Genomic DNA, 21,704 nt, shown 5'->3' on the forward strand with positions numbered 1-21,704 from the left:
AGTCTTTCTTTATAGACAGCAGCTGCTGTTTAAACTATTTTGACAGACAAGGTTATGCAGGTTATAAACCATTTAGATTTGTCTAAGATTTGATATATCACATTTACTGCTAATTATGCAGGTAGGGCCTTTCTAAACAATCCATTAAGTCTACTTCCCATCGGGGGTTATAATTGGTAAATGCCACTAATCTAAAGGCTAGGGTAAAGATGTTTTTATATCAGGTGGGATGCAGGTGGGATGCAGTTATGATTTGTATTTGCATTTCTCTTATGCCGCGTTTACACGATCGGAATTCAGATCGCCAGAAAAAGACCGATGAGAGCTTTTCATCGGAAAATGCGACCGTGTGTATGCTCCATCAAAATTTAGCTGTCCGAATTTCCGCCAGCCAAAAATTGATAGCATGTTCTAAATTTTCCCGACGGAAAAACTTTCTATCGGTAATTCCAATCGTGTATATGCAATTCCGACATGCCAAAAATCACGCATGGTCAGATTCAACTACGAAACAGAAGCTATTGGCTACTGGCTATTGAACTTCCTTTTTCTAGGCACGTTGTATGTGTTGTACGTCACTGCGTTTTAAATGATCGGAATTTGATGTGACCGTGTGTAGGCAAGACAGATTGAGCCAAATTCCATCGGAATTTAGTCGGAAAAACCATCAGAGCTTTTTCCGATGAGAATTATGATTGTGTGTATGCGGCATTAGATAAAATAGCTATCCAAAATACCAAGCCATTGATGCTGATTTAAAGCACCTGAGCCAAATAAAGGAAAAGCTGCAAACATGGCCTATTGGGGGTACTTGAGGACTGAGGTTGAGAACCACTGCACTAGACCATGTACAGAAAGTCCCGTTTCCATTTTTGATTGTAGGCAGGTGCAGATTGTCCTCCATCCAGCAGGTGGTACTGTGATGCTGTACTGTTGGAGTGGAACTTCTGAAGGAAAATTCTTCCTTTAGAGACTCTGTAACTGTCACGGATGTTGCAGCTTTCTGATTGCAGGCGGCAACTTCTGGTGACCCTGGCAGCCATTTTGATGGTGGGACCCTATATTTAATAAGGTGTCTGCACCATTCTAATGTGCTTAGAGTGAGCTGTTAGGTGAAGGACAGAGACTCTGTCTTGTTAGAGAGAGCAACAGTACAGGGAGAGGTTCCTGGTCAAATTGGGACAGTGCAGGGATACTACTGTTTTTTCCCACAGGAAATCCGGTATCCAGGTCAGCATTTGAAAAGTCATCAGCAGACTAGAGTGCCACTACCTTATGGCAAAGACAGCTACCCCTCCAGCAGAGGCTGTTACTTCCTTACTGTAATACTATGCCATTGCAAGGGAACTACTGTTGCTATACTAAGCCTTATTGAGTAATGGCTGTTGCCATACTGTGCTAAAGCAAGAAATCCGCTCCTGCAGTACTGTGCCTCAGAGTATGCTAATGCTACAACACTGTTCCAGTCACCATCCATTGGACACTGTGTTGGTATTGTGTCTGTTATACTAATACTAGTGCCTGAAACAAACTAATCACATTTACTTGGATACTCCAACGCTAATAGGGTGTTTTATCTTTGTTACCAGGCCACACACAAGATGCGCAGGATAGTCCATACCACTCTTGCAAGGCAGCAAGATTTGGAAATATGTATAATGTGTTGGAAGGCAAGAATGTGTGCTACAAATATATTAGGGATCAATGCCTAATAATACTTGCAAAGCTGTTTATATTTTCTGCTGACTGCTGTACAGAGTGGCATTAGTCCTGGAAGTATTTACTATACTATACAAAATTAAAGATACAATTTACAAAGCTTTAACACAAAGATAAAAAAAAGTATCTTCAACTATATGACTGTAATTGTCAAATGTTATTGAACTCAGCTGAAAATAACTTACTACTACGCTTTTGCTATTATTAATTTAATAAGATTTTGCCACTACTTTTTTTAGTACTACAATGACAATATGTATATCTTACATTTCTGGTAAAAGTAATATTACACACATGCATTTTAATTTACTGTTTTTTGACATTTATGGTATTAAAAAAATAGCTTTTTATCATATGCTAAGATCTGTGTCTTTTAAGGAATTTTGATTATGTATTAATTCCAGAGTTTGTTTTACTGAGTATTAAATTAACAGAAAAAAACTGATGCCTTTTCTTTAGTATTTGGAGCAGTTTTAAAAGTATCTGCTAAAAATTATTAGTATTATGAAATAACGCCAATTCAGAAATGTAGGTTGACACAACCCTAAATCTAACCCTGAGGCTGGGTTCACACTGAATTCAGATGCGGCTCACAGCAGGGGGTCCAGGGCATCCCTGTTCTCCATTTCAGGCAAAAAACAGGGCCTAAATGTTTTGAATTTGGACCTGATACACAGTCAAAGAAACACAGGGCACTTGTGCAATCCACTTTGCATGCACTCCCGAGATGTGTGAACTGGCTCCATTGAGAGCCAGTCACACTCTCCTGTCATGCGAATTGGATGCGGAGAAACCCACATCCAATTTGCATAAGTGTGAATCTAGCCTGAAGTTTAGATGCTGCTTTCTGGGAACAAAGCAAACCTGAACTAGAAATAGATGGGCTGCCATTCTTTAAATCTATCTGAAAAAGCTATAGGCCTGGCTTTGCCTGTCCTCGATACTTTTAGGAGTTCAAATGTCACACTGACTTCACTGGCTGCTTGCTTCTGAGTGACTAAGAATGTATTAAAAAACAAGGATAGTCAGACAAGTTATATATTTAGGTTGGGAGCCCTGTTGGGCTGGAAATTTGTGAAGCATTTGTAGACAAGTGCATGTCTCCTTCGAAGATTGCTTCTTCTATTGGTAGAGTGATTGTGTAGCGTGCCCTGTATAAGCTAGGTGGAGCTGGCTCCAGGAGAAAGAGGGCTTCTGGAACCATGTCTGGATAGGAAGAGTGTTCTTGGGGTTCCCCTTTGCTTCTCTCCTTCGTTGGAAGGGGAGGCTTCTATTCTGTGCTGAAGGCCTGGGAAGGAATTAGAGAGTATGATAAAGAGAGTTTTAAGTACCACTATACTCCGGAACAATGTTGTTATAAATATTGAAGATTCCGTTATACACCATATTTTACACAATGTGATGCCAGAATGTGGACTGTTGTGCTCTGTTCTGTTGATTTATGCACATAAAGAAGTTTTATTGCAAACAAGTATAATGTCTCCAGGTATTGGGTGTCAAGTACACCCAATACCTGGGGAGTGAAAAGAGAATTCTGTGTTTCTACTGGTGCAAACCTGCTTGGAGGGGGTGGTGATGGAGGAAAAGGAGTCCCCCCACCTGAGGGTGAAAAAGAACCCCCTCATGCAGCATGTGTCAGGTGTCCTGGGCCCATATATGTTATGTTATTTTTTTAGCTAATGTTTGAACCACATATCAAGGCCTATGGGTGTGAGGACTCCAGGAAGGAAGAGGTGAAGTGATCAGGAGGATGGAGAGAAAAGGTCTAGGACTGACATTTGTTCACATTATAGTATGTGATTTGGGCTGAGCAATCTGTGACATCCTACAACTTGTATGTATTAGTGGAGCCCAGCTGAGCATGTCAGCCACTTGGAAATAAGCTGGATATCCCTTACACATTATTTTTGATATAAGTGTTTTTCAACTTGCCAGGTGTATGGGGCCTAACCATTGGCACCTGGTAACTCCAAATGACCTCACATAATATCCAGTATAGGACAGAAGACTTTGAACATATTAGGCCGCGTACACACGCGCGGACTGTTCGCCCAACTTTGTCCGTCCAACAGTTTCGGCAAACAGTCCGCTCAAACTTAGCATGGACGAACATGGCCACACACGACGGACGAACAGTTTGCTGAAACCGTGCGCGATGACGTGAACGGCACGTACGACGGGACGAAAAATACGACGTCCTATACACTGCATTATAGCTTTCGGCGTGAAAATCCTTTCTGAGCATGCGCGAGACTTAGTTGGCCGAACAAGCCTACACACGAGCGAACAGTCCGCTGAAACCTTGTTTCAGCGGACAGTTTTTCGTAATTTCCGTAAGACCTTGTTCGTCCAACTGTCCGCTGAAACTGTCCGCTGAAGCCCCACACACGAGCGGACTGTCCGCCCAAACACTGTTCAGCGGACAAAGTTGGGCGAACAGTCCGCGCGTGTGTACGCGGCCTTAGAGGAGATGATTAAAGACAGTGGACCTGCAATAAGTTTGGTTGGAAGACAAGATATAGTGAGAGAGCAGGGATAGGCTACTCAGTCAATGCAGAACAACAGTGTTAAGATCAATGGGGGTTATTTACGAAAGGGAAATCCACTTTGCACTACAAGTGCACTGCAAGTGCACTTGAAAGCATGTAACTTGTAAACCTGAGGGGTAGATCTGAAATGAGGGGAAGCTCTGCTGATTTTATCATCCAATCATGTCCAATCTAAAATGTTTTTTATTTTCCTTGCATGCCCCCCTCGGATCTACAGTGACTGCACCTCCAAGTGCACTTGCAGTGCACTTGTAGTGCAAAGTGGATTTGCCTTTAGTAAATAACCCCTGATACATTCTTAGTGACTCCATGAAATCAGAATAAAGGATGCTTTTTTACATCTGTGACTTAAATGTGTGTCTATGACCCTTCTGTTGGAATGTCTGTGTTATAAAAGCTGTGGTGCATTATAATTTTTATTGTGACAGCCTTATAAAATGAATGCGATTCAGCAATGTTGTGCTTTCTGTCTTATCAACCATCTTGTTTTAATTAGTTAATCCAAAGAATCCGTTATTAATGAGGATGCATTTAAGTGATTGTTTAATATTTTTTGCTAAAAACTTACTTGCTTTGTACAATAGTATCGCACAGAGCAGCCCCGAACCTCCTCTTCTGGGGTCTCCCGCTGGCATTCCAGACTCTTCCTCTTCTGCATGTGCCACTAGGAAGCTGCTCCAAGCCAGGCTCTTTGTGTCCATTGACACATGCAGCGTGGTTCAGCTACAACCCCACTCCCTCCTACTGGATTTGACTTATAGCAGTAGGAGCCAATGGCTTTGCTTGTAGTAGGGTAGGGGTCGTGGGCTGGTAATCACATCCACCATATTTCCCTTCTTGTTGAGCACCAAGCAAGGGTCACATAAGAGGACTACCCTTGGGTGGGTTCTTCTGGGCTATGCTAGCCACTTTGGATAGGGTCCCTGCTTTACACATGGGGTAATTTGCCTTGAACAGATGACTGAAATTTTTTAATTCTGTTTATTGAATTTTTTAAGAGGAAATACAAGGAACAGCCCTCGCAGGTGCCAGCCTGTGTCGAAAAGATGACTGAACTATAGTTAACCCTCTCCATGTAAATATACACCACCACGGGTGACACAGTGGTGTAGTGGTTAGCACTCTCACCTAGCAGTAAATAGGGTCACTGGTTCAAATCCCAACCACGACACCCCTAGGCCGTAGAAGCATCCTGAAGATGAATATTAAGTGGTGCTCTGGTCTCTGCATATTTCAGCAGGATAGCAGTATGGACTCTGGCAATGGTAACAGCAGCAGCCACATACTTTCATTAACTTTTTTGGCCTTGTTAACTTCAGCTCTCTCAGGTCCGGTCCCCTGTCAGTTTTAGAATACACAAAACCAGTGGGTCAGACCCAAAAAATCTCACCAAGACAGAACTGGGAACATAATTAACACTAACAACTGAAGCAGGGCACAGCGCTGCATCAATACAAGACTTAGGTAGGTATAAAGGGGGGTGAGGGGGAGAAACAGGCACTGAAAGTTTTTTTTTAACCTAAAGCGTTACTAAACCCAAAACAGTAAAATCAGTCTGTATATGCAGTAAAGCATGTTTGTTATACTCACCGTGAAACCTAAGGGGTTAATCTTCTGCATTGTGTAAAAAGGCTGTTTGATCCTATCTTCTCTGATCCCCCCATCTTTTACTGCCCCCAATCCATCTGCTGATAGTCCATAACCTTGGGGACACTCTGCACATTTGGTGTGTATTGCTATAGATTTTATTTTTTGGGAGCATGTGCATGTGATCAGCACAGGGCTAATCTGCACTGTCCAGACAGAGGGTCAGGGATCATGCAACCTCACAAACAGAGGAGAATGAAAACTCCTCGATCAAGCTTTAACCAGCACTTGGTCGGACACTAATAGAAGTCACAAGGCTGCTATACACTGCTGATGAGAAAAGATATTTAGCAGACTATATTAAGTACAATAATTGCATTTCCATGCTCTGTGTACTGTAGGAGACCAGATATAGTAAATTCAGGGTCCTGGGTTTACATACAATACATGAAGACTTTGTTAAATAATCGGAGGCCACAAGCAAGAGGTAAGTCTACTCAGTGGTTATATTGCAGATGGATACAGAAAACCATAATCAACATGTTTCTTTAGAGTCTTTAGAGTTTCATCAGAGAAGGTTTTAGCAACCTTGATAGATACAATCTATAAGACAGAACACATGTTACAGCAAACAACGCTAATCATTAATAGCAAGATGAGAACGCAAAAAGGGGTAAGGGGTGGGAGAGACAAAAGCAGAACAGCAGCTACTCACAATGCCTGAGCAGAGATGAAGAATGCATAGACAGCCCAAGGTAAAAAATAAAAACAATATCTATACTTAATCCAGGTAAAGCAGGTGTATAAAGAGGTAGAGTGAAAAGGTCTTCTTAGCTCATGGGCGTATCACGTGGGGCATATGGGGATCACCTAATAGATGGAAGGAAAGGAAGGGGAGGGTCTGTATATGTATAAAAAGTTATGTGTATTAGAGTATAATGGAGATGTGTTAAAAAGACCGCATACATGCACCTTATTTTGGAGGAGATTACCCAATAAGAAGCAAAAGGAGCCTTAAATTGGAAGGTGTACCTTTACAGCTCCTTTATACAGCAAATATACCAGGCAAAAAGGAGGCTTGACAAGTGTGGTGTAACGTCCAGGAGGAAAGTATCCAATCACCAGTGGTTTTCTGGAGAGCACTAAATGGAAAATATACTTTATAGTGTAGTGTAAGTAGTGTATATAAATGATGTAGTGGAGGAAAAAAAGAGGATATAAAAGATGCTTCCCCCTGGACCCAACCACTGGAAACATTAATATTATATCTGCTCGAGCCTGTCCACACCATGCAATGCAGCCTGCACCTGCAAAGCCAGATTCTGGCCTGCCAGGAGGGAACTCTCTGTTATATATGGACATCTGCTGAAAAATTGGAGCTCCTGCGGAGGGGTGGGAAAAGACCATCATCCAATAAACTAAGCTGCAATCTAGTGGCGCCAATACAAGCCCCCAGGTGGTTAATCCCCAGGGAACAGAGTGCACAGCATCACCCCCAGAGAGTGGTGTGTGGAGCGACGTCATGCCCTGAGAACCCACCTACACAGAGGCCATCCCTAGGTGGCCACCAGAGCTGTGCGAGCAGCTGGGAGCCAGGAGGAAGTGACGTCCAGGGGTCACGGGTTCATCATGACACATGACCCGGAAGTAGGCGGCATATAGCGGCTGATTGTGATGCAGGCAAGGGTGACACCAGGGGACATAGCCCCCTGTGTCAGAGGTCATCTGAATCCCACAGGCCCGGGCATGCCGGGTGTGTCATCCAAACTGGCTGCCCAGAACCACATAGGAGACCTAGTAAATATAGTAAAATGAAATAAATATGGAAAAAAATAAAATAAAAAAAATAAATAAAAATTGAAATATAAATTAAAATGTAAAAATGTAAAGTAAATAAAAAATAGAAATACATATAAATAATTAATTGGGATGAATATAAATAAAAAAAAGAGGGGGTGAAAATAATAATTATAATGTAAATAGGTATCTGGAGAGTGGTATATATATGTAATAGAAAGTAATAATCATCACATTAATGATGATGATAAAACTTAACCATAGGCTTAGTATAACTAAAGGCAAAAGGTTTTTTTCAGTTTTGAATAGAGTGGAAAGGGATTAGAACACCTGTCAGTTTTTTTTGTCTGTGGCCCCATCTCTGTTTGTCTTGTTTACCATTATCATTGAACGTAAAAGTAAAAGAAAAAGAAAATCCCAAATTATGGGTTGTCCCCAGAAAAGAAATAGAGGGGAAATCTTACAATGGGGCACTAGTTCTTGTGACCTGGGGGTCCCCTAGGAATACCCCTAAATTTGCAGGAATTTCCTCTCACTTCCTGTTTGGCTATGCGACAGGAAGTGAAGGGAAATCTCTGCAATGGGACATAGATAGTGAACAAAAAAAATCTGACAAGGTTTATAACCTCCATTGCTCTATTCAAAATAAAAATAAAATCTTTTGCCTATAGTTCTACTTTAAGGTTAAAAACCTTACGACTTTAAAGCCACTTTACGTTAGTGCGTTGACAGATTTTACAAGAACTTATGGTAAGGAAGAGCTGTATACAGCCCACAAAACATTCCAGCAATTGCCTATGGTAGGTTTTTGTTTGTTTTAGTCATTCTTTATTACAGATTGTTCTTGACACATACCATACCCACTGCTAATCATACTTTGCGGTTTTCAGTGATATCTTATGCTTTTTTGTTAATTGGGGGAAATAATAATAGAAAATTGGATTACAAAAAAAAAATCCAATGCACATATGGTGTCCAAATGGAAGATTATTTTACCATGTCTGCATGTGACCAATAGGTGGCACAAGAACACCTTGAACATCTTAACTCTAAACTGAACTGATTAATAAGCCTATCATATTAACTATGGATAATGAATGTTCTTTTTAAACTATTGTTGAAAAACATACAGTATATAAATGTATACTTTTTTTTTTTTTTTTTTTTTTTTTACAAATGTTTAATATGTTGATATTTAGCTTGTGGGTTTTGTTACTTGTTTTGGAAATGTTTAGCAATGGAATACATAACTGTGAGCTAACAATAGATTTTTACCAAGAAATCTTCTGCAACATATTAATTATCTCATACACTGAACAGACAGAATGCTTGTGATGAAAATGACAATATTAGGCTATGCAGTTCCTAACAATGTATTTGGTGGATACATAGATATTTAAATTTTACTTAAAGCTGGATTCCAGGTATGCATTTCCTAGCATAGTCATAATAGTTCAGATTGGACCACTGTAAGTATGTATGTGCCATACCTGTGGAACCCTTGTGGAAGCAGAGAATCAATGTAGTATCAGTGCTGCCTTCCAGACCCTGTGCCGAATGGCTGCCATGTTGCCTAGTGAACACCTACATGGGCACTATTCACAGAACACCTTGTTTTTTTTCCAAAAAATGCAAGGTGTTCTCTAATTGCAAACGGTAGAGTGATATGGAGATGATGTCATGATCTTCACCTAGTTCAAACAGAAAACACCTTGCATTCAATGAGAAAAATGCAAGGTGTTGTGTAAATAACACCTGCATACCTCCCAACTATCCTGGATTTTACAGGACTGTCCATTGATTTCAAGTAAATCCCCATGTCCTCCAGGTCAGGGCTGGAGTTTCGTAGCCAGTGCCAGAACTAATTCTGGCACTGAGCCTCTCAGTGGTGTACTCAATGGGTGCAAGATGTGCTCTCACACACCGTACCCGGGAGGAGTCTTGATAGATGGTCCTGTCTCCTGCTTCTCACCCCCTGCAGTCATTGGTTACTAGAACCACTGGTGCCCAGAAACCAATGGCAGGCTTTGAAGCTGTGCAAAGTAATCTATTGGTGGGTGAACTCTATTTGCTAGCCTGCAGCTGTACAGTGGAGGAAATACCAGTAAGGTTTGTGCTCCATCTGCCTCTGTGCGCTCTATTCTGTAGACATGATCTCACACAGCTGCTCATTTTGTAATTTTCAGATGCTGTTGTAGTGCTTTCCCTTCTGTTCCAGCATAAGACAAGTCATGGCAACTCACATTCACTCACAGTGGTCTGTTCTTGTTGCTTCAAGTGGTAGTAAACCTAAATCACGAAATCTGAACAAAGCACATGCAGTATATCTGTAATGTTTACGTGTCTTTCTCCAAAGCTCTAAGTGTTGTTTCTCTCTGGTGCTTTGTTCTTCTGTTATCAGCATAAGTCAATTCTGAGAAGTTTTCCTGACACATGAGATAAAATTGTGATGGGGAGGGATTGTGATGGCTCAGCACACAGCTTGTCTATTTAGAACATGGCTCTGCATCATTCCTTTGGTCCTGTGCAGTGTGTGGAGGGGGTGTGTCTCTTTCCACCAATCAGCAAGAGTTGTAACTGCAGCTCTCCACCCCTCCTTTCTGCTCCTGACAGAGTAAGAAGGATTCTATCACAATTCTGCACTTTTTAAGGGATGTACACTAGAGAAGAGAAGACTGCAGTTAAACAAGTGAAACTTATGCAGGAGTATTTGTTTAAGCGCTGTGTATCCTCTGAGGCTATTCAATTCCCTGGGTATATGAGAGGATTTACAACAGTGGCGGCTGGTGCTCAATATTTTTTTTGGGGGGCAGCAAACCAACGTCAACCCACCCTCCCGTGGGAGAGATGGATGGGAATGCGGTGATCCCCCCATGGTAGATAGATGGTAATGCGGCGACCCCCTTCCCCCGCTTGAGACATGCGGGAATGTGGCTACCCCCCATGTGGGAGCCAGATGGGAATGCGGTGGTGATCAGAGGCCTCCTTACCTTAGGAAAGAGGCAGATCAGGCAGACATGGATCCGGGCTTCAGCTTCTCGCTCCTTGCTCCGGGGCCATTGCTTTTTCTCCAGGCCAAACAGAAAGTGAGTCCTGACTGAGACCCAATTGGCCGGGAGTCCAGTCTCAGGAACTGCTTCCTGATTGGCCGGGAGAAGAATCAGGAAGTTGGGTGGGCTTGGGGGGCAGGTCTCTGTCCCCCGAACCCCACCCTTTTTTGAAGCCAATTAGAGCCTCAGGCTCTAATCATGTGTTTAAAAAAACTCCATTGAAATCCATGCGTCTGGTACCCCGCATGTAGATTAGGGGGTCTGACGCATAGATAGGAGGGCGGCACCCGTACGCCCCCTATGGACGGGCCACCACTGGTTTACAACCACTTTCAGGTATTGGACCCTGAGGATGGCTTGACGCTGCTCCAGTGAACTTTGGCTGCAGCGCACTGTACATGCATTTTTGGTGCAGGTTACCTGGGCTTTGCTATTCATGTCTGGTGGTTATGGTGCATTTTGTGAAAGCACAACAAAATTCCTGCATGCAGTACTTTTGGTGCTTTTTTAGAAAATGGATCAAAACCGTGGGACATAACAAAAGACTGTCAAAGAACAGCCAACTCACACCAAAATGGCAGGTACACCATACTGCAGCCATAGCGCAACTGAGCAGCATGAAGCCACCCTAGCTGTGCTAGTTTGCATGGGACCTACAGCAAAAAACTCCCAGTAATAAAAAAAGAGGAGAAGGCTGGGTTTTCTTTTTAATGTTGGAGTTGTTTGTTTTGTTATCTGATATTTGACTGCACATTCACCCTTTATGTGCACTTTAAACTTATCTGGATAATTACAGTTCTTCTTTAAGGTAGGTTTAGAGAAAGGGTTCACTATCTGCTTACATTCTGAGAAAGGCATATGTAATTAAAAAAACTTTAATATAAAGAAATTATTATTTGTGCTGACAGATATGTATGTTTAAAAAGCTGGCTATAGATGGATCCTGCTGAACCACCCGAATTTCGATCCACCTATGGGCTATCAATCGACTTCAGTACAACCAGCCTGTTGTTTTTTTTTTGTACAAACACTGCCAGCGGCTATAGATGCCAGCAGTGATCACTGTATTTTGAGTACAAGGAATGCAGCATATATGTGTGCTGTATACTTCAGTTTAATTTAACCATATAAATTGATTTGTGGTATCACCACGGGATGGCACTGTGGATAGCAAAAGGGTCTATGTATGTGCCACGTCCCTTTGATTTGAGATAATAGTAAGGAATTGATACTGGACTTTATAGGCACTAAGGTACTCAATATTATAGATAAAAATATTTTTATTAGATTGATTAAAAATGAGAAGCAATCAGACAAACAATGATTAAAAAAACTTTGCAAAGTAAAGATTACCTAGATACTGATACTGCACACAACTCATTCACCAAGGAATGGATCCTGAATAAACATGTCTTGTTACGGTAACAAATAGTTTTTCTGTCAGTCTTGGTGAGAGTTGATCAGGTTGTGCAGTAGCTTGGCTCTACATGTTATGTGTATATATAGGCTTCTTCAAGAGCTTAGGCATACATTCTGAATAAAATAGAAAAAACATATAAAATCTTCAAATGAAAGGTTGATATGCATCAAAAATAAACCTGTAACAAAAGGGGGTAATATAAGCTGATCATGTATTATTATTATTATTATTATTATTATGCAGGATTTATATAGTGCCAGCAATTTGCGCAGCGCTTTACAACATCGGGGAAGACAGTACAATTACAATACAATTCAATACAGGAGGGATCTGCTCATTAGAGCTTACAATCTAGAAGGGAGGGTCAAGTGGAACAAAGGGTAGTAGTTGTGGGGGATGATCAGATGGACAAAATGAAAATACAGTTAGGTGTGGGTAGGATAGGCTTTTCTGAAGAGGAGGGTTTTCAGGGATTGTCTAAACGCTAATAGAGTAGAAGATAGACAGACAGATTTGGGTAAGGAGTTCCATAGGCTTGGAGAGGCTCTGGAAAAATCCAGGAATTGAGCATGGGAGGAGGTGATGAGGGAGCTAGAGAGCGGGAGGTCTTGAGAATAACGAGGAGAACGATTAGGTTGGCAATTTGAGTCAGTGATGTAGATGGGGGATTGCTGATTTGTGGATTGCTTTCAACCCATATGAAAGAAAGAAACAGAAATCTGGACCCAGTACAAAGGATACACAAGTGCAGCCATGGAAAAGTAAAATAATGTCTGATAATGTATACAACATTAAAGAGCATACATAAATATAGCTCTAGGAGTCACTAATAAGACAAAGTCCTTTATAGCAGCTTGAAGGGCAAGGTATCTTAACAAGTTCAAACTTACAGTGCAAACATCACACAGGATTTGGTACCAGGATAGAAAACACGGTAGGTAGGTATCTGGGAATACAACGGGTGTAACGGACATGTATCATCAAGGAGGTGACTGGTCTTTCTGAGAGTAAATAGTAAGATTGTAAACATGGACACTGGGGATATGTTAACAGAGTATAATAAAGAAAGTTGCTATAAACTAGGACATAAAGATAACAAACTTATCCATAGTATTAAACCCCAGTTGAGCAGTATTAATATGCATAACATAATATAGTAGAGTAGGGAAAGAGAAGACAAGTCACATGCCTGTAACTCCTAAATGGATATTGGAACTGTAGAGGGTCTCTAAAGAGACATGTGTTCCTCAGGAGTTACAGCAGATAGTTAACAGTACATCTGTGAGTGTCTGTGTTTGGGTATGGGGAGCCCAATAGTAGGGGTACACACCTTGGATAAGGATACTTAGCAGTTGAATCCAGCACAGTTTTTAAAAACGTAGCAGAAAGTCAGGGCAGGCAGCAAAGGATCAGAGTCAATAAACGTAGCAAAGGTCAGGTAGCAATATCACACAGCAAGGAACAGGTACACACTGTGGGTAGCTGTAAAACAACTGAGCACTCTCTCTGGAACCTCTCAGTTTTATAGTGATTAAACAGGAAATGGGTGTGGTGGAAGTGATGCAATTGCTGTCTATAACAGGAAGCACTTCTGTGCTGCCATCTTGATGTGAGGATGCCATCAGACATGTGCTAGAAGCCTCACTATACTCACACATGAGTGACACAGGCCACCAACAAGAGTGCGAAGGACTGACATGCTTTAAGTGTGAGGACCCCTGCAGTTGGTGCAGGTAGGTTGCGGGTTGTGACGGTGAGAGAAGAAACAATCCCATAGTTAGACGATTGTAACTTACAGCCTAGATCCAAAGGGGTAGCATACAGAGTAAGACAAAACTAATTCAACTCATGCACCTACCATACACGTGAAACTGCTATCCCACATCCGCCACTCTAAGGATCACTTACACATGGAATGGTAACGGTAAGGATGTGGTAGGCAGCACCATTGTGTCTATATATACAAACAACCCAGGGCAATGTGTCCCACAAGCCACGCCCATAGTAACGCCAAACGACAGTGACATCGGCCTGGGCCGGCCTGGATGTCACTGTGAAAGCGCCCAAAATCAGCGCATGTGCTATAGTTGTGGGCCATCTAGAATCATGGAGCAACAACCACAGGAGGAACCACTTGGGGGACAGTGCCCCCTGGGAAGGGCCTCCATGTGCCGCATCCAAACCACCAAGGGAAGGGGAATGGTGATGTGGCACTGAATAGCCATATCGCTGCAATCTAGTGCCTTCAATAAACATGGGGGCCGCACATGAGTTCATTAGACAAAACAGGGAGAGAAACAGTCAGCTTCATATAAAATATAAACAGAGAAAGGGGGCATATCAGCTTCCACATATGCATTGATAGACTTGGCATCAAAGATAAGGAGGTTTTTGATCAAACACAAAATTTGTAGTATAACCAAAGATAGTTTAACCAAACCCTCTATTTGCATGATTCTCTATGTTTGGTACACGTCCCTTACCTCCTGAAAGGTATGTATACGCTATACTGTACGTTGCATTTGTAGCAGGCATGTTGTAATGCAATTTCTTCTTTTGGCCACAAGATGAAGACAGAGATATGCTGACTGGTCCTTCCAGAAAACTGAGAGAGACAGAGAGAGAACACTGGAGAAAAAGGGGAGTTTCAGGAAGTGCTGAGGGGACAGAAGAGAGGGGAGTACTGAGGTAAAAGAGAGAGAGAGAGTGTGCTGACAGGAGACAGAGGAGAGGAGATTGCATAAAAGAGAGGCGGATACCAAGGCTCAAAAAGTCCTTTGCTGGGACACAGTGACACCTAACAGTGAGGAGAGGAGGAGTGTGTAAGGGGAGGGAACTGAGGTGCCAGAGTGAGCAGAGAGACACACTCTGACACCAGGGACTGTGCACCCCAACAGAGGAGGAGTGATATCCTGAAGCCTGGAAAAAAGAGTCTATGAGGACAATAAGAAGAGCGGTCTGAGGAGGGAGAGAGAGAGTGTGGTGAGGTGACCGCTGTGAGGAAAAGCGCTGAGACTGAGGAGATGTTGCGGCCCAGAAGGAGCTGAGAAGTTGACAAGTCTTCTCTCCTCCCTCTGAGTGCCTGTGTTAAGGGCATATAGATTACTGCCCTTTCTATACCTGCAGTTGCTAAATATTGAAGGTTGTCTTTTCTAATGTATTAGTTATTTGTAGCAAGGTTTACCAGTGGTGCAAGTTTCCATATGCTTTAAACCGTGCTAATATATTCAACTTGTCTATCACTACCAGGTGTGTGTCTATTTTTGGTGATAATCTACACCCAGGTTAACAGTATTCTGATGATTGGCCAAGCATGCACTATGACCCACATGCTTTGGCCAATCACAGCTCCGTCAGCAAAGAGAGCCATAATTGGCCTAAGGCAGGGTGTCTTTAGCCAATTATGGCTCAGGGGATTAAGTCTATGCCCCACAATATATAAGGCCGCTTGCACGTCAGCCCTGTGTAGTGTGTTGATGGCGTTGACAGAGACAGTGTCATTTCATTTAGATTGAGCAAGCATTCAGTTAGCTGCAGTGTATTTTTATATATATATATATATATATATATATATATATATATATATCCACTGTATTCCGTTTAGCTAGATCTGACTGCAGTCCTTTCCTGGTGTACTCTTTCTAATATACTTCAGGCAGGCAGGTGATTCAGTTAGCTGCAGTGTATTTTATATATATATATATATATATATACATACACTGTATCCAATGTAGCTAGATCTGATTGCAGGCTGTTCTTGGTGTACTTTTTCTAATATACTGTCAGGCAGGCAGGTGATTCAGTAAACTGCAGTGCATAAAATATATATACAGTCTCCTACATATATATATATCCATTGCCATCCAGTCTAGCCAAGCTTATATCTGACTGCAGGCCATTCCTGGTGTACGTCTCCAATATACTTTCAGGCAGGCAGGTGATTTAGTGAACTGCAGTGCATAAAATATATATATAGTTTACTACATATATATATCCACTCCATTCTAGTCTAGCTAAGCCTATATCTGACTGGAGGCCATTCCTGGTGTATGTTTTTAAATATACTTTCAGGCAGGCAGACAGGTGATTCAGTGATTTGCAGTACATTAAATAAATATACAGTCTCCTACATTTATATATCCACTGCATTCCAGTCTAGCCAAGCATATATCTGACTGCAGGCCATTCCTGGTGTACGCTTTCAAATATACTTTCAGGCAGGCAGGGGATTCAGTCATCTCAATGATTCAGTGATTAAATATATATATATATATATATATATATATATATATATACAGTTTCCTACATATATATCCACTAGGGGTACAATGGATCAAAAAACTCACAGATCGGATCGCTCCTCGGATCAGAGTCACGGATCGGATCATTTTTCGGATCAGCAAATAATAATCAAATTTGCAAAAACCTGTGAAAATTCCACCACCATATAATCCCCACTGTAATATCCACAATCTCCCCACTGTAATATACATCTCCCCCACTGTAATATTGGCTGAGCATGGCTAGGTACGGCTGGGTATTGCAGAGTATGGCTGGCTATTACTGAGTAATGCAGGGTATGGCTGGGTATTGCAGGGTATGTCTGGGTATGGCTGGGTATTGCAGAGTATTGGCTGGTTATTGCAGAGTATTGGCTGGTTATTGCAGAGTATTGGCAGGGTATTGCAGAATATTGGCAGGGTATTGGCAGGGTATGGCAGAGTATTGGCAGGGTATGGCAGAGTATTGGCAGGGTATGGCAGGGTATTGCCAGGGTATTGCCAGAGTATGGAGGGATGGCTGTAACTGCAATTGTCACAGAGCAGTGCTGTGGGCACTACAGATCCAGCCCACAGTGCTGCTGCCATCCGATCTCTCCCCTCCACTGTACAGATCTGTACACAGAGGGGAGATATGAATCAGCGGTTTGTTTATAAGTGATCGCTCCGTCATTTCACGGAGCGATCACATTGTAAATGGCCAACCGGTGCACCAAGGTGGACGCTGATCCAGAGCTAGGCCGAAGCTGCGGCCTTTCCTAAGGCCGAGGCCGTGGAGCTCTCCGCGGATCACGTGTGTGCCAATACGAATGGGGTTACCCATTCGGATCACGGATCGGTGACGATCCGTTGCACCCCTAATATCCAATGCATTCTGGTCTAGCCAAGCCTATATCTGACTGCAGGCCATTCCTGATGTACGTTTTCGAATACACTTTGCGGTAGGCAGGCAGGTGATTCAATGATCTGCAGTGCAAACAATATATATAGAGTCTCCTAAATATATATCCATTGCATTCCAGTCTAGCCAAGCCTATATCTGACTGCAAGCCATTCCTGGTGTACATTTTCAAATACACTTTCAGGCAGGCAGGTGATTCAGTGATCTGCAGTGCATAAAATATATATACAGTCTCCTACATATATATATGCACTGTGTTCCAATCTAGTCAAGCCTATATCTGACTGCAGGCCATTCCTGGTGTACGTTTTCAAACATACGTTTAGGCAGGCAGGCAGGTGATTCAGTGATCTGCAGTGCAATAAATATATATACAGTCTCCTACATTATATATATATATATATATATATATATATATATATATATATCCACTGCATTCCAGTCTAGCCAAGCCTATATCTGACTGCAGGCTATTCCTGGTGTACTTTTTCTAGTAAACTTCAGGCAGTGTTTTGCTAATAAAATTTTACAGCATGTCTGAAAGGCCACCAAGGAGAGGCAGATGCCCACAGGCCACTAAAAGAGGGCAAGCAAGCTCTGTGTACACAGCCAACAGTGCTGGTCATGGACACAGTGCATCCTCAGCACGTGGCCGCGGGGCACGCTTGCTTTTTTTTTCAGCAGCTGGCCGTGTTGATCCACAACATGCAGAAGAGTTGGTAGAGTGGATAACTAAACCGTCCTCATCCTCCTCATCCTCTGTCACCCTGGCTCAGAGTAGTTTGCCTGCCAATGCAGCTGCCAAAGTGGCCTATTCCATCTGCTCAATGTCATCAGTCACTTAGCCCCACTATCATGCAAATTTGTTCGACCAGTGTCGGGTACATGCTGCAGGAGGATGTGCAGCATTTTGAACGCTCTGAAGATGGTACCCAGGTAGAAGAAGGCAGTAACGTGAGCCCAGAGAGAGGGGGTGCCCAAGAAGGACAAGAAATTGTCAGTCATGTTCCCCCAGCTGCAGCATACTGCCAGGTTTGCTCCAGGGACGCGGATGGAGGGGATGATGAGGTCACTGACTCTATGATGGGTGCCTGATAGAAGAGAGGAGCAGGAGGCACATCTCCAATGAGGCAGGATACCCTCCAGGGGCCAGCTTAAGGGCAGCCACCCAACTGCATCACACCGCAGAGCTCCTCATGTGCAGGGCGCTGCTGACTCCCCACGTATTTTGAAAAGTTCTTTGGTGTAGGTCTTTTTTGATACGTGTGCAGCAGTTTGCACCGTTGCTGTTTGCAACATATGTCTGAAGGGTATAAAGCATGGCCAAAACAGCAGCTGCTTGGGCACCACATGTTGACCAGGCATATGTCAACCTCCCATGCAGTCCATTGGTATCAGTACCTAAAAAACCCACAACAAAGAACAAGGCGGACCTCTCCTTGCTCCTCATCAGCTGGGATCTCCAACCCCACTATACCTTCAGTCCTCTCAGAAGCCTGCACTGAGAGGAATGAAGGTGTAGAATTAAATGTGCCAAGTACTTGCAAGCAATCTGCTATCACTACACCAATATGCAATTGTAGCAGGCAAATTTCCCTACCCCAGTTGCTAAACCGTCGAAAGAAATTCAATCCCAGACATCCACATGCTCAGCGGCTGAATGCTAGCTTGGCTAAATTGCTAGCACTCCAACTGCTGCCTTTTCAGCTGGTAGACTCTAGCCCCTTTCATGAAGTTGTGGAATGTGCGGTACCTCAGTGGCAGGTTCCCAAATGCCATTTATTTTCACGGAAGGCCATTCCGGCTCTCTACTGGCATGTGGAAGGCAATGTCTTGGTCTTGTTGGACAGGGTGGTCAGCGGTAACGTGTATGCGCACTGTGCCATCGCAGTGCATTGCTGGCTCATGATTGGCCAAGCATGCACTATGACCCCGCATGCTTGGCCAATCACAGCGCCAGCAGCGAGGAGAGCAATGATTGGCCACAGGCAGGATGCAGGACTGGGTGTTGTCTGCAGAATACACCTGTATCTAGCCATTGTTGCTGTTCTCTAATTGAGCCATCTGCCATCTGCAGTAGTTAGTGGGCAACTGGGTGTTGTCTGTGTGCCAGCACTGCAGAATACACCTGTATCTAGCCATTGTTGCTGTTCTCTAATTGAGCCATCTGCCATCTGCAGTAGTTAGCGGGCAACTGGGTGTTGTCTGTGTGCCAGCACCGCAGAATACATCTGTATCTAGCCATTGTTGCTGTTCTCTAATTGAGCCATCTGCCATCTGCAGTAGTTAGCGGGCGACTGGGTTTTGTCTGTGTGCCAGCACCGCAAAATACACCTGTATCTACCCATTGTTGCTGTTCTCTAATTGATCCATCTGCCATCTGCAGGAGTTAGTTTGTGTTGTGTGCCTCCAGCGCAGTATACACCTGTAGCTACCTATATTGCTCTTCTGCCATCTGCAGGAGTTAGTTGTTGTTGTGTGCCTCTAGCACAGCACAGTATACACTTATATCTACCCTTTATTGCTGATGTTCTATAACAAACGCATCTTCAGAAGTTAGTGGGTGCTTTATGCCTCCAGCACAGCACACTATACACCTGTATCTACCCTTTATTGCTGGTGTTCTATAATAAAGGCATCTGTAGGAGTTAGTTGGTGTTGTGTGCCTCCAGCACAGCACAGTATACACCGGTATCTACCCTTTAATTGCTGGTGTTCTATATTAAAGGCATCTGCAGGAGTTAGTGGGTGCTCTGTGCCTCCAGCACAGAAAATATACACCTGTATCTACCCTTTATTGCTGGTGTTCTATAATAAAGGCATCTGCAGGAGTTAGTGGGTGTTTTGTGCCTCCAGCACAATATACACTACCCAATTGCTGGTTTTCCCATCTCCCTGCAGGCCATTACCAGTGGCGGAATTATAGGGGTCGCCAGGATCGCCATGGCGACTGGGCCCCTTGCTGCAGGGGGCCCTTGAGGGCCCCCTGTACTCTTCCATAGGAGGGGAGGCTGAGAGGAGCTCCCCGATCATCAGCCAAACTGAAATCGGCACTGTGCGGGAGCTCCTCACATTAAAGTGTGTGTGCTCTTTGTCTCCCCCTACAGTGCAGTACCCGGCAGGAAGAGCCAAGGTTAAATGTCTGCCGTTTTTTTTTATAAGACTAGCTACTGTATGTGTTTATATGTGTGTGTGTGTGAGCATGCATATATGTGTGTGAGCATGCTTGTATGTGCTTGTGTGTGTGAGCATGCTTGTATGTGCTTGTGTGTGTGAGCATGCTTGTATGTGCTTGTGTGTGTGAGCATGCTTGTGTGTGTGCGTGTGAGCATGATTGTATGTGTGCGTGTGAGCATGCTTGTATGTGTGTGCATGTGAGCATGCTTGTATGTGTGTGCGTGTGAGCATGCTTGTATGTGCGTGTGCGTGTGAGCATGCTTGTATGTGTGCGTGTGTGAGCATGCTTGTATGTGTGCGTTTGTGAGCATGCTTGTATGTATGCGTTTGTGAGCATGCTTGTATGTGTGCGTGTGTGAGCATGCTTGTTTGTGCGTGTGTGTATGAGCATGCTTGTTTGTGCGTGTGTGTATGAGCATGCTTGTATGTGCGTGTGTGTGTGTGAGCATGCATGTATGTGTGTGAGCATGCTTGTATGTGTGTGTGTGTGTCTGTGAGCATGCTTGTATGTGCGTGTGTGTGAGCATGCTTGTATGTGTGCGTGTGAGCATGCTTGTATGTGTGTGTGAGCATGCTTGTATGTGTGTGTGTGTGTGAGAGCATGCTTGTGTGTGTGTGAGCATGCTTGTATGTGTGTGAGCATGCTTCTGTGTGTGTGAGCATGCTTGTATGTGTGTGAGCATGCTTGTATGTGTGCGTGTGCGTTCATATATGTATGTGTATGTATGCATGTGTGTGTGCGCATGTATGTGAATGTGCATGTGTTTATCAGTGGCGGTGCATCCAAAAGTGCACAGGTGCTGCCCCCTCTCTCCAGCCACCCCCTCTATGACCAATGGATAGATTCATGCATAGCATAGCATGAATCTATCCATGGCCACTGCTGCCACCCCCATATTTAGGTGTCTGGTCCCTTTTGGGGTGACGGGCACCTGAATTACAGCGGCGGGGGATGTTTTTGCAGCACCTGATTAGAGCCATGGGCTCTAATAGGCTTCAAAATAGGTGAACTGCGAGCTCCATGCTTGACGCTCAGTCTAGCCAGGTGTGTTAGAAAAGTGAATTAATATTCACTTTCCTAACACTAAACCGCCTCTCCACCAATCAGGTTTGCGGGTCTGTTACCCATCACCTGATTGGCTGAAACGATAGGCGCAGCTATTGGACGCCTATCAGGAAGAGAGGACGGGAGATGAGGATGGCAGGAGATGCATGGAGGACCCC

Source organism: Lithobates pipiens, unplaced genomic scaffold, assembly GCF_037356315.1.
Source record: "Lithobates pipiens isolate NorthernLeopardFrog02 unplaced genomic scaffold, aLitPip1_a1.2 Scaffold_16, whole genome shotgun sequence".
Classification (NCBI taxonomy): Eukaryota; Metazoa; Chordata; class Amphibia; order Anura; family Ranidae; genus Lithobates; species Lithobates pipiens.